Below are 14,710 nucleotides of genomic sequence, written 5' to 3'. Positions count from 1 at the left end.
TAAGAGGTGCAGATAATAGTTTAAATACTGCAATAACAAAACAAAAAATGAAGCACAAAAAATTGTGACCCAAAACCAGTGTTAACACGTCAAGGTCAGACGTCCAGGTGCTGAGGCCAAAACTCAAGGTCAAAGTGACAAATACAGGTGTGTCTAGCTACAAACACCTCTACTAGTCAACCATCATGCATGATACGACAGGGGGAATCCTACTAACAACCCTGCGTAACCACTGACTGCCCTAGAATCTACAACCAGTTGATATTCATTCAGTGCAACTGAAACTGTTAAAAGAACAAAATAAAGACAATCTTTCAACTACAAAGTCTCTCAAAATCAGGACTAGATCCAAAAAGTTTTACTGTAACGGCCATTCAAATCAATTTCTACAAATAAACCACCATTCTACTAGGTACCGCTATATTGTACGTAAAACCGGAAACAAACAATAGCATCAACAAAAATAATACACATGGACACACGAACAACACAAAAACCAATCATTTCAAAGCAATGCATACATTAATCAATTATCAATGGACAATAATCTTACTTTTGTGGGATCTGACGTCCCAGTATCACAATCGTATGTGTCAATGGCCACGCTTCACCGCGTGCCACGCCCCATGTTCAAGGTTCTATTAATTGGAGGCGGCAAATTGGTGAAAAGAAAACATCGCTGCCCAATGACCTCTGGGCGGCGGTTACACTTACTTTCCTCAGCACACCTTTCGTCCCAGTCCTCCACTCTCTGTACGAGGTCACAGCGCTAACACTGCGCAGTGCCACCCCTGTGTCGTTTTTCATGAGGCCGAACTAGCATGGCCTTGCAACCAACCCATTAACCTGGCGGAGGGACGCGATAATTTGATGACGTCATCAGAGTTACCATGGTAACGTGACAACACGAGCCGGGCAGTGTGCAGGCACCTCCCTCCCCTGGCATGCAGCTTGCAGTTTCAGCCGACAGTACGTACATTCAGCCCAGGTGATCGATTTGACTGCCCTCACCCATGACAACAAAGTACAAACTTACTGAAGGTCAATGCTAAATAGATGTACAATACAATGGAGGACGATGCATATAGAATGCATGACGATTACAATAATAACATCCTACATCGTTTATAATTGTTGTTTGTGGCTATCTGTAAGAATCGTGGTTGTGGCAATAAAATAAACACTTGCGAATGCCATTTCAGTTAAAATTGCGCATTCGATACCTCCTTCCTGAGGCTCTCATGTACTAACAGGAGGCCTGAACACAGATTCCTGAATAAAAATTACTAAGCCACCAATCATGTATTTCCATCACCATCAGCCCGTGATATCACATGGACGACATCGAACCGGACAAATCTGGTACACTCGGGGGCAGATTGATGTTCTAGAACTCTTCATCCACCGGGTTCCTATGGCTCAGCATTGGCAGCAGCCGCCTGGTACCGGTAGACTGTGCCGCTTCACTTACTTGTCAAGCGGCACAGCCTACCCACACCGTATGCCACCGGTCTGGGTCGGTGGCTGGAAGGTGATGTGGGCCGCCTGCAGGGTTGTGCTTGACTCATGAGTCGAGTCAGAGATTTGACTCAACTCTGACTCAGATGAGTCAGGTTTGAGTCGAGTCGGATAAAATGTTGAGCTGTTGAGTTGAGTCAGAGTTGAGTCAGACAAAAATATTAAGGTGTTAAGTTGAGTCAGAGTTGAGTCAGTAAAATAACTTTTGACATTGAGTTGAGTCAAAAACATTTAGGAACATGAGTCGAACATGAGTCAGCTGACTCATCTTTCTAGAAACAATATATAAGCTTTTCATTCTCCCCCGCTTAACAACTTAGGCCTGGCCCTGCTGCCAGATTTTTTTTCACCCCCCCCCCCGCTCAACAACTTTTTTATCTGAGTCAATTTTGAGTCAACACACTTGACTCAACAAAAAAAAATTGAGTCAAGTTTGAGTCAACTAATATTTTCATTGAGCCGCTTGCGTCATGAGTCGAGTCAAGGAAAAAAATCAGCTCCCTGTTTGAGTCAGAGTTGAGTCAGGGCTTTCTGAAGTTGAATGATGAGTCGAGTCGGCAAATTTTTTTGAGTCGAGCTCAACCCTGGCCGCCTGTGACGTCAGCGCAGCGATGAAGGCCGAGCCCGGAGGCATGGCTCGGGTCGGCGCGGCGCGGCGGCTGGCGAGGGCTGAGGAGTGAGGTGGGGTGGGAGCACGGACCATCGCGCGGCTGAGCGAGTGTAGTTAACTTTCGCGTCTCAAGGCGCCAATTATTCTACCTAACAATTGTGCTAAAGCAGTTGTTAAAATGTCCTATCCCCAAGATAGCGCCATCATCATACTTGCCATGCACATTACGACACACTTAAACGTGGCATTGGGACAGCCGATAGAATTTATATCACACGTGCATCGAGTTGCGGAGCTACATTGTTTTTAACAGAAGTATTAAGGTCTTGATTGCGCTCATTGGTGTCTATTATTTCGCACAGCAAACGTCCAGAGACGTGGGAACTGGGGTTTTGGGATAGCGCGGCGTCCCAACTTTAAGCAACTCTTACTGTTTCTCTGATGTGTGGTCGCAGCCACCAATAGCAAACCGTTCCATCTAGGAACAAATAAGTCGCGCACCTGGGACGGCTCGAACCGGGTTTCTCCAACCGGTCACCCTACGACGCTAGCGTGTATCCACTGGGCTGCCGAAACCAGCGACCACCCACCGCGGTCAAACGCGATCAAATGTCACAATACTGTCATTGGTGTTCAGCGGGTAAATGTCATTTTGTTTTGTGCACATGGGGACCATCCTCGGTAGCTCAGTGGATGAACGCTCGTGTCGTGAATTGGCCGGTGGGAGAAGCCCGGTTCGAACCCCCCCCCCCCCTGAGTGGCCGACTTTTTGGCTCCTAGTTGGAACGGTTTGCTATTGGGGGCTGCGACCACATTTAGAACAACAGTAATAATCGCTTTAAATTGGGGCGTTGGCTGCGGCACTACTCATAACCCCCAGTTCCTACGTCTCTGGACGATTGCCGTGCGAAACAATAGACACCAATCTGCTCAATCAAGGCCTTAATACTAATATGTTATACAAAATATAGCTCCGCAACTCGATGCACGAGTGACATAAGTTCTATCGGCTGTCCCATTACCACGCTTAAGTGTGTCGTAATGTGCATTGCAAGTATGATGATAGGCGCTGTCTTGGGGATAGGACATTTTAACAACTGCTTTAGCACAATTGTTAGGTAGAATAATTGGCGCCTTGAGACGCGAAAGTTAACTACACTCGCTCAGCCGCGCGATGTCCGTGCTCCCACCCCACCTCACTCCCCAGCCCTCGCCAGCCGCCGCGCCGCGCCGACCCGAGCCATGCCTCCGGGCTCGGCCCTCACCGCTGCGCTGACGTCACAGGCGGCCCACATCGCCTTACAGCCACCGACCCAGACCGGTGTCATACGGGTGGGTAGGCTGTGCCGCTTGACAAGTAAGTGAAGCGGCACAGTCTACCGGTACCAGGCGGCTGCTGCCAATGTTGAGCCATAGGAACCCGGTGGATAAAGAGTTGTAGAACATCAATCTGCCCCCGAGTGTACAGGGACCCGCAGTTGCTTCTGTACACACTAGTATTTCAGAGTATTCTTGGCCTGTGACACCTTTGGAGGCGATTTGGGGAGAGATTGTAGGCTTGTTGAAACCGCCGTTTGAAAGGCTTCAAATTGATATAATGGTCTCCTAATTTAATCAGCTTTTTATGGTTGTATCGGCAAAACATTGTTTTTAGCGCTATTTCCTGCCCCACTCCTTCTGAAACCTGGAACCGCTTATTGCATTCACTCCTGCCATCTAACGATGGTCGTGCTGGTTACTAATTCCGGCGCTAGTTTCTGCTCCAGTTTTGCACCCGGCACAAACTCAAGCGGCGCCGTGGCTCGACCGGTGAGGATCGGACCGAGCCGACTGCCTAGGGCGTGGTTGGGTCGCAGGCACAGCTGGAGAAGGGGACGGGAGCGAGGGGGAAGGGAGGAGGTGGTCACGTGTCCGTCCAAGCTTGCGCACGACCTGTCCCAACTGAAGCGAACACTCCGAAAGTGAACTTCAGCTGCAGTCTTTAAACAGGTTTTATGGAGGTAAATGAATATTGCCTTGATGCCGAAAAAGATGGTCGGTAATGTCGGTATGCCTAAGTCATTTCGGCCTCTAATCGAGCTAGAGCTTTGCGGAAATACGAGCGTGTTGCTTGTGACGAGAGGAAGCCGGCGATACCCCATTTCAAGGTCCCAGGTCATTGGTTGACCTTGCAGGCCACGACAATGACTCAAAAGTCGGGAAAATCGGGACTTGTCAGAGCTTCGTAAAGTGAGGCTTCGTAGAGTGGGGTTAAGTTTTTCAGGATTCTGATCACGAATTTTATGTTAATTTTGATCCCATATGATGTCTTCATGCAGTCGGCCAGATCGGGTCGGATCGAATCAGGTCAACCAGTAGTGGTCCTGTCGGGTATTCATAGTAGTTGGGCGTCAACCACCACTGACAGCTTCGTAACATGTTACGAAGGCACAAAAACTACTTCGTAAAAGTTCAAATGGTTGCTAAATTCGAAATTAGCTCCAAAAACTAGGCTAGAAACATGTAAAAGTCATAAGAATGAATCAATGTCAGTAAAGATCAAATACCTAACCTGACCTTCACATGACCTTGACACCCACCCCATGCGTTGACCATCATCATTTTACATGTTTGAACGTTTGAAACCACAAAAAGACTGCAAACGCGCGAGTAATGTGAGCCGACACAAGCCGATCGCGATTCCGGCCAAACATGTTCTCGAGAAAAGGTCACAGGTCAAATGTCATGTGGGTCAGGGTCATGAATTTTTTCAGGGTATGTATGAAATTGATTACCTCGTGGAAATGAAAGCTTCGTCGCGATCGGCCACGCTTTTAGTATGAGTTATTCGCGAAAAACCGAGGAGGTTCCGTTCGACCGCCCTAAAATTGCGAGCGATAAAAACTGTAGGGCCAAGTATTTTAAGAAGTTTATAGTTATCTTATACACAATTAAGTGTTTAAAACTAAACCGTTTTCTCTTTATGTGGACTAGTCTCAGCTTACAGTGTGCGCCATAAAGAATTACCCATCGATAAATTTACTTTATTTCCTAATGGGATGACATAGGTAGGTCATGTTTTGCATAATCGAAAATTTGTCTCCAACCCTGACAGTGTAGCTCATTTTGTATATCGTCGTCCACTGTCTTTGCTACGCTCCTAAAATGCGAGGTCGTCTTAACGTGCATCCGCCGCCCCTGAAATTCACGAATCACCACTGGGTGTTGGCTGCTGAGCGCTCTTTGGCCTTAAGAATGCTGGGCACAATTTAACCCAGACTTAAACCCCATGGGCCCAGTCAACTGATTTATCCTGCAAAACCCAGTCTACCTAGTCCCTAATACACCGCAAATGACATACGGCGCAGCATCGTTTTAGTATGGGTGATCGAGGAAAATAAGAGAAAAGACGCGTGTGGGTCTTTTCTCGTAGTCGTCTCGCGTGTGGGTCTTCTGTGGGTGGGCGCGTGCCATAGTGCCCTCGCGTCTCGGGCCCGTAACATAAGAAGGCGAGGATACAGAAAACGGACTACATTGTTTTGTTGGGAGATGACGTTGTTAATATGTATGTAAAAGATGGCATAGTGGTGTCAGCTCGCCTTGAAACAAAGTGAAATTGTCGATGGGTAAATCTATATGGCTCACCCTGTATGTAAAAAATCTTTGCTAATTTATTACGATAGATGAAATAAATATCAACCACCACATACATTAGACTTTAGAGAGGTCCGTAGGACACCCTCCCCCGTTTTCTTTTTTCACAAATAACTCGCGGGAAAAACAACGGATCGCAAAGATACTTTACCGCCCAGGAGATAATCAATTTTATAGCTTTTGCCAAATTTTCAGGGAACTCAGACTTGTTTTTCAATAGAAAAACACAATTCTTAGGAATAGTGTTTAAAGTATTGACAACAAACCTTCGGTGGCAACTTCCCGGAACATTGAATAGCCTTTTTTCAGTTTTGCACGTTCCCTGAGGATAAATTTTCGCTGAGCCAAATTACCTTTGACCTGTGACTTTTGCTCGAGATCATGTCAGGCCAGAATAGCAATTCAACGTCAATCAGCGCACATCCTTTGTGCGTTTTAATACGTTTTGTAATGAAGGATGTGCCGACATTGTGAAATATACTACATTATGTTTGTCCCATGGAATATTGTAGTGCCAAGGTCACGTGAAGGTCAGGTTAAGGTCATGTTCTTTGAATGACTTTGGTTAATATTTTTAGTTAACACTATTTTAGTGAGGTTTCCAGTGCCAGTTTGAAATTTAGCATTCATTTTAGCATTTGAGAATCATAATACCTAAGTTATCAGTTATGGTGCCTATGCAGAAATGTTGCGAGGTAATTAGTGGTGGTTAACTCCTATGAATAGCCGACGGGGCGCCTCCTTGATGACCTGACGAGACCCGACCTATTCGAAATTCTTTGCTACATCATCTTTGATTAAAACAAATGCAAAATTAAAAGTCAGGTGCAAACAAACCTCCATTAAACCTCACTTGAAGAAATGGTAGCAGGACCAGATGTCCTGTGCATTTGGATCACTAACCCGGCCTAAAACGTTAATATAAAAAAATGATACTATCGGCTTTCTCTCGTCACGAGCAGCACGCTCATAATTTCCTTTCCGTGAAGCTCTATAGTTCTATCAGAGGCCGAATGACTGGGGGTTTCTACGCCCCCCCCCCCCCCCCCAATACGTAAGACGCTGAAAAAGTGCCAAAACGGGCGAGGGTCAAATATCTATTGGCGTTTAAGCGCCAAATACGAAATTTTCCTCCGATAGCAGTTTCTTACAGACCATCGAGCTAAAATACAATAACTACTCGCACAATATAAGCATCAATTAGCAAATTTATCTTGGGAGAAGCTGCTTTAGATTGAGGAGCTATGAGAAGCTTATTTGCACACACAAAATAGCTGGCTTGAACTCTACTGCTCGCGGTTCGAACTGTTGTAGGTGTGGCTGTGACACTATTCGCTACATCTCGTGACGACCAGTATTAGGTTGCATTTGTTTTCGTTAAGCTATAGCTTGAAAAGGAGAGAATTCGTGAGTGAGCTCAAAACAGCCCTCACTTGCCCCCTCCCCGTTGTCTGGAAACATAGGTAACCGAAAGGTCTGGCGATGGTTTATCCAGCTCGTCCGCCGCAATGAGGTCTCGATTCGTTCGGTATGTGGATTCCTGAGCGGTCCTCCCCGGAGGCAAGGTGAAAGGTCATGGCCTGTATCACAAATTTTTACGCTCCTCAGTATGTTTTACGATCTTTCCAGGACCTTTTATACCGTCTTAATACATCCGATAAGCATTGCAATTTCTTGCTCAACAATGACTTTAAAGAAAACTTTATCTTTAACTTACACTGCGGCGTTGGTCGTTTTGCGTACGCCAGCCTTTCTATGATACGGGCCACAGCCACCTCTACTGCGCTGGAGCTCTGGTATTCTACCCCTCCCCGCTACGGACCGGCCCCCGGGCTAGGTGTGTTAGTACTGAGCGCAAACGCGTAGTAGTCACGTGACTTTCATTCACGTAGAGGGAGCGTAAGCAAGTGGCGATACCAAGGACGGGATCTAGGGAGGCAGCCAGCACAGAAAAATAGCGCGATTTTAGTTTTGGAAGAATATCTATGACGGTAAGAGGAATTATGCATAATTTTCATCCTAGAAGCAAACATATGTTATTCCTTTATACTTTGCGATACATTTTCTTTCTCCAATAGCCACCAGCTAGCAAATAATAGGACAATCCTAAGTCGGAAATATATGTGTACATATTACATAAGCAACTGCGGGTCCCTGTACAAACGAGCCACAGCCAGACATCTGGTCTAAACGAACCACAACCGGACAAATCTGGTCCAAACGAACCCCAGCCGACCGGACCACCGTCACTGTGTCGGCGACACAGTGTCAGGCGAGGTCTGATATCGCCCGGACCGGACACCCTCACAGCTAGCTCCAACCACTCTCTGGGCTAAACCAAGGCCATGTATAGGTCATATATAGGGCTAAACTGAAACTACAACACAACAGTACAGCGGTGTGAGCCAGCGTGACGTCACGTCACAACACACGTGACGTCATCACGGCGGTACCTCCGGCACGGTGACAACGGTTTACCGACGGCTGGACAGTGGCCCGGAGCGTGATACATCGAGGATACTGAATATACCTACTGTCTATCAAAGCAGTGTCAACAAACGTAGCAATCTGTGCCCAGTCAAATGATCAAGCATTTAGGTGGCCACTCAACCCAAACCAGCCTGGCACGGCGGTAAAGTACCCGCGGATCTGACCCGATGGGACAGGGCGGCTCGAAGTACTTCTGGATATGAAGGTCTAGACGTGCATTGTGTTCGGCACAGCACTGCCGACGGGACACGGTGCTGCCATCTGTTGTCGAGTTCCGACACTAGAGACTAGACACGGTGCTGCTATCTGTTGTCGAGTTCCGACACTGCCGCCGGCACCGGAGCGGTCGAGGCACTGATTAGTCAGGCTTTTGCTTTTAGGAGGAGTACACGGTGATTTTGCTGCCGCTGGGTGGCTTAGTAAGCTTGTCGTATGCAGACTCTGGAAAATAGAGCACGTCAAATTACACACAGTTTGCTAGTGATGTCACATCGGACAACTCAGACCGATGACGTAACTTACGATACAGAAAAAAACACAATGGCTATGTGTGTATCCATGATTAATGACGTCACGAGGGCTGATACTGATACTGTGACGTCACTAACGGAAATACACGTAACCAAATGTGACGTCAGTACTGGTGATGTCACGTGCGTCAGTGTGCGTGTCAGAGAGGCCAGTGGCGCCGTGTCGGCTGGTGTGGGTGGTCAGAGGCGCCGTCACTTACCGGGGACGAGGAACCTGATGGTACGGGACTGGCCACTGTCACAGGCTGACAGCACATCACCCTTCGCATCATTACAACCCCTCACATGCTGGCGCCTGCCAGAAAGATAGTTTTTGAACCATGGGTGTTCAATACCATAGTGCGAGAGTTTCGCTAGCAATATACGATGATCTACACAATCAAACGCCTTGCTCAGATCTAGCGATACCAGAATGCAAATGTTCCCCTTATCAATAGAAGCCCTGATGGATTCCGTCAATGCAATCAGGGCATGTTCGACGGAATAGCGTGGTCGGAAACCAAACTGATTTTCTGACAACACATCGCAGTCATCTAGGTACATACTTAGCTGAAGAGAGACAAGTCTCTCGAGAATTTTGGAAGCGACGCTTAAAAGGGATATAGGTCTAAAGCTAGACGCCTCCTTTGGGTCACCTTTTCCCTTGTAAATGGGAACTACTTCCGCTATTTTCCAACAGGATGGCAAAGTACCGCTGGTAATGGATGAGTTAAACACTCGTAGAAGCGATCCAAGAAGCCTGGAAGAGAAAGACTTCAATAAAAAAGCAGGGAGTCTATCTGGCCCACATGACGTGTGTGATTTTAAGGATCTAATAATCAAGCGTAATTCGTCCAATGTTGCTGGGCGAAGGTCGAATCTATAATTGATAATACTCTTGGGGGACCAAAAAACACCTCACCTGCAGTGGCGGATCCAGGGGGGGGGGGCTGCGGGGGCTGGCAGCCCCCACCCAAGGAAAACTGGCGCCACTGCGCCGAAGGCGCAGTGGCGCCAATTTTCAATTCGCAACTCATCGGAGTGCCGCATACTAGGACTAGGATGCAAAAATCAGTCGAATAACGTCGTTTCAGTACGCTCCGCACCGATATTTCCAATCGTGTGGTGTCACTGTACATACTGATCCTGGGCGCCTCTTGTCAGGGCCACTGGGCGCCAATATTTCAGCGCCAATACGATGCGACTATGGCGCCCATCCGGGGCGTGGCGCCCAATTATGACCTGCAGCCCCTCCCCAGTGAAAATCCTGGATCCGCCACTGCTCACCTGCACATGCACTGATATTTACTTTGCTAGCGAGGTTTCCACCTACTGAGCAAAAGAAATCATTGAATGAACGTGCCGTGTTTTCATCCAATGGCTGGGCGACTTTAGATTTGCCAAGCGTTGCATTTATTAGATTCCAGGTGTCTCTGCTGGACCTATGCGATATGATACTATATTCAAATTTTGTTCGTCGTTCAAAGCAAATTACTTGTTTAACCTGACGGCGCATATCCTTATAGGTAGAGGGTGATATCGGACTGAGCGTTGGTGCGTCTCGAAACACGTAACTGGGCCGTCGTTAGGCGGATCCCTAGTGAAAAAATCCTTAAGGACAATCCTATGTATTTCTTCAGGACGATCCTTAACAAAATCCTTGTACGAAATTGATACACAATCCTTAAGGATTTTGTTAGAAATTTCTTAAGGATTCTGCGGAAACTCCGTAAGGATTTTTAGCTAAATCCTTAACCCGCGCCCGGCTGGGGGTCCTGGATTTCCACGCCCTGCTGGGGGGGGTGTTTGAACACCCCCCCCCCCTTCTAACTCGGCTCCTGGGCCACGTAGCGATACGCGGAAGGCGGCGTTCGAAAGAGCGTCAAAAATAATGACGAAATCACTTCGGTCAATTTTTTGGTCAGGTCAAAGGTCAGGTCACCAGAGGTCATTGAAGGCAAAATTTCGCCGATTTCCAGGTCAAATGTCGAAAATTTCCAAGAAGCCAACGCATAACTCGGGAACCAATAGAGCTACAGCGCCGCGGAAAAGCGCATTCGATAGCCCTATTAACGCCCTTTCTGAGTAATTCTCTCAGATTTGACCTAACGTCAACGGTTTTGCCTGCAGGGGGCAAAAACTGCAAAAATAGCCGATTTTTTCGGAAACAGTTTTTCTGCAATAACTTTTGACCCAAGCCTTGTACGAGCTTACTTTTACCGGCATCGTGTTCCTCTCGTCAAGACGCATCGAATGAACTATAACTTGACCTTGAAAGGTCAACTTGAAAATTTGACCTCAGGTCAAGGTCATGACCTGACCGGAAAGGGTCATGTTGCATATCAGTCGATCCGTATCGTCGAGCTGAACACATCTAAGGTGTTTTCATCGCTCTAGCATGCCTCTATCAAAAGTTATTTGCGAAAAACTGTTAGATACCATTCGTGACCTAAGATGACCTCAGGGCATAAACAGGGGTCACGGACACCATTTTCATGTTCAGTGTGGCTAAACCACTTGTAATTCAGTGTTTGGGAGTGTTTATAATGTCTTTCGTCCAAAAGAGACGCATTTCAATTTTCTCCCATTGACTTATAATGGGGAGGTCGCAAAATTGACCTGACCTTAGGTTATCGATATCAAAATTCTGAGATATACATTTTGTACATGCTATTGCTGTTATCAATCGCTGAAAGTTTCAAAGCGATCGGTCATTCGGTGTAGCTATGACAGACATTGAAACTTTTTATGAGGTGAGGTCACTTCAAGTGACCTGGTGACCTGACCTTGAATGACCTTGGTCTGAAATTTTCATAACATGTGTAGAATTGATGCATGATAAGGTGTACCAAAAACGGCGGCGCTCCGCGCCGCCGTTTTTGAGATATTCGCGAAAAACCACAAGGGGGGGTGTTCAAACACCCCCCCCCCAGCAGGGCGCGGGTTAAGGATTCTGCGGAAAATCCGTAAGGATTTTTAGCTAAATCCTTAAGGATCTCTGGCAATGTCTTTAAGGACATTGGTAATAATCTTTAAGGACTTTGTGGTTCTTCCTTAAAAATTGGTAGCAAAATCTTTAAGGATCTTTGCGACAGTCCTCAAGGATTTTGAGGCTATCCTTAATGAATAATATATAAATCCGTAAGGATAAAATCCTAGCAAACACATTTGTACGGTCTCTGGTGCTATATTTTTTACTTGAAATAAGCACACTTAGCCATTTCATTGCCAGGAATGGAGCAGCCGCCAACCACAGGCAACCGGGTATACATTTATGGAGCTCTAGGCATTCGCAGGCTGCAGCTGAGGCTCCGAGAAATATAAGCCGAGGACTTCCGAAAAACATATTTACAGCAAGATAAGTCTACACTTTTTTCGAGTCAGCCACGCTTCAGATATTATCACGTCACACGTCCTCGGCCGCCGCTCCTCCGCCATCCACATTCTACACATCTTGAGCGGTTGAGTCGCCCGTCGCCTGTCGAGTCTCGCATCCTGCGTTCCTGTAACAAGGCGGATATTCCTATGTAATAACAATAATATATTGATCAACAATACCTACTCAAAGGCTCACGAATTCTACTCTTAGGCTTAGACTGCAGTCCCAGCCAAAGAATATTGGTGAGCCTTTGAGTAAATTCAGTTCAGTCATTTCCAGCTTAGATGCCTGTGTATGTTCATTTAGCATCACAATCACAAATGCACCTACGTCCTACCAGGCGCGGATACAAGGGGGGGCCATGGGGGCCATGGTCCCCCCCCCCTTGGCCGATTTTTTTCAAAAATAAAAATAAAATAAAATAAAAAGTTAAAAAGCTGAAAAGGGGGCCTCCTGAAAATAAAGTGGCCGAAATCCGAAGAGTTTTTTTTTTTAACCTACCCACTTAGTTATTTCTCGTTCGTTCATTTATTTCATAATTCGTTTATTCATGTTGAGATGTTGCCTGAACAGCTAGATAAGCTCAATAGACGCAGTTTTTTTTGGGGGGGGGCAACAAGTGGGAAGATGGGGCCTCCAACAGGTGGGATTATGGGGGCCTCCTGGTTTCTAATAGCCCCTCCCTTGGAGATTTTCTGGATCCGCCCCTGCGTCCTACTACCCTGAATCTATTCTATTATAACTGGCGTTATCTTTAGTTAATCCCGTAACGCTTCGGCATCGTATGCTCCATACTCATGTGTTGGCTGTTTATCGGCCGGCCGTCTCTCTCTCCCTTATATCCTATTCACCTTCCAGGCGCCAATAACACCCGACAGGACAGAATGTTTGCAAGACTGTGCGCGGGTAAATATGTAGGCATATAAACGCGTATGTTATAAGCCAATGGTACGTACCGTATAAGCCATTTCGTCCCGTTCCACATTCTTCTTCGGACCCGATTGGGGCCGCCTGTTTCACAACGAAACATGGTAGAAGAAACCACGCCGGATATTGGCCATCAAACCTGAGTGCTCAGTTGCAGGAGGTGGAACCAACGCGAGTCGCCGCGTGACGAAAGTCGGGAACATTTCTGTCATAGATACGCATGTCACATTGCCGCGCGGGTACAAGCAGATGGCGTCGTAGTGGCGCGTCGATTTGCGTTACTCCGCTGCGGTGGCTGTGGGATGGTCAGACTGTTTTAAGTTGGAGAGCCTGGGCGGCCGGGAACGGTTACCACCCATTGTGGTTAGTCGGGAACGTTAGCAGTCGGAGAGCAGACTGTTCGTCAGTCAAGAGCACACAACTGCATAGACTGAATTAACACCAGTTACGGTCGGCCGGCCTAGAAGTCGGCTGGCTACACTGCGATCGGTCGAAACTAGCTTGCCGAGAACGGTGCAACATACAACGATCGGTCAATGACGGTGCAGTGGGTTACTAGATTGCAGACAGACGAGCCGACAATTCGAAGCCGTTTTTCCATTCCATTCCAGAATGTTTATTGCGCATCGACAACCTATAAGTAAAACGATCGGAAAATGAACATGAATAACAGAGATAAAGCAAAATAATATAAGAGTGGTGCAAAAGCACATTGTGCTTGACTCTAGGCACCACCTCTTGTAACATAATCAGATAGACATCATAAACATAAAACAACATGAACATAGCCTTCAGATCAACGTCGAATATAACATAAACATACAACGTAATGAAGGTAACGTAGCGTATTGAAACAAAACTACCACTGCCGCCGCCACGACAGGCCACCGACCCAACCCGCGCTGACGTCACTCAGCCCACCGGGGACGCCGCCCACAAAACTGAATGAGGTAGGTAAATTAATAGGTAAATCTGTGCGAACGAAGCAAGAAATTTTGGAAATGCTGAGCCACCGCACGACAGTCCCCGCCGCCAAGATCGTCGCCATGCAAAAGAACACGTAATAACCGTGTAGTTGACATTTGACCAAAATTTTCGCCAAAAATTTGCAACATGTCCCGGTGAAGTTCCTCTCTCTGCAAATTATAGTTGGGACACGCGAGAATGAAATGATGAATATTTTCTGTTTCAAAGCCACAAGCACATTCAGGTGTATCGTGCCTTTGTATTTGAAATAAATGTGAATTTAGTTGTGACATTTGCATTCGTAGCCTAGAATGGAAAATATTGCCCATTTTAGTGCCAATTTTGTAAAAGGGAGAAGGCCCAGGCACCCCCAGTCGCCTCGAGATCTCTCGTTGAAAGGAACGAGGAGGAAGGGATCGGATGGATTCGGGAAGCTGGTTCCAGGATTTACCTGTTGAGGGGAAAAAGGACTTCTGGAAGGATGTGGTTCGGTTGGGAGGCATGGTGTGTGTGTTGGAGTTGCGTAGTGTTCTGCCGGTGTTTTCTGCACGTGTTTCTGGCATGATCATCGTGATATAATTTGGCGTTTGGTGTCTTGGATTAGTGAATGTATGATATAAAGTGAGTTTGTGTATTTGTCGTCTTACAGTCAGTTTGTCCCAGCCCAAGTCTTGTAGA

Source organism: Amphibalanus amphitrite, unplaced genomic scaffold (genome assembly GCF_019059575.1).
Source record: "Amphibalanus amphitrite isolate SeventyFive unplaced genomic scaffold, NRLGWU_Aamphi_draft 000985F_arrow, whole genome shotgun sequence".
NCBI lineage: Eukaryota > Metazoa > Arthropoda > Thecostraca > Balanomorpha > Balanidae > Amphibalanus > Amphibalanus amphitrite.
Note: the sequence above shows the minus strand (reverse complement) of the source record.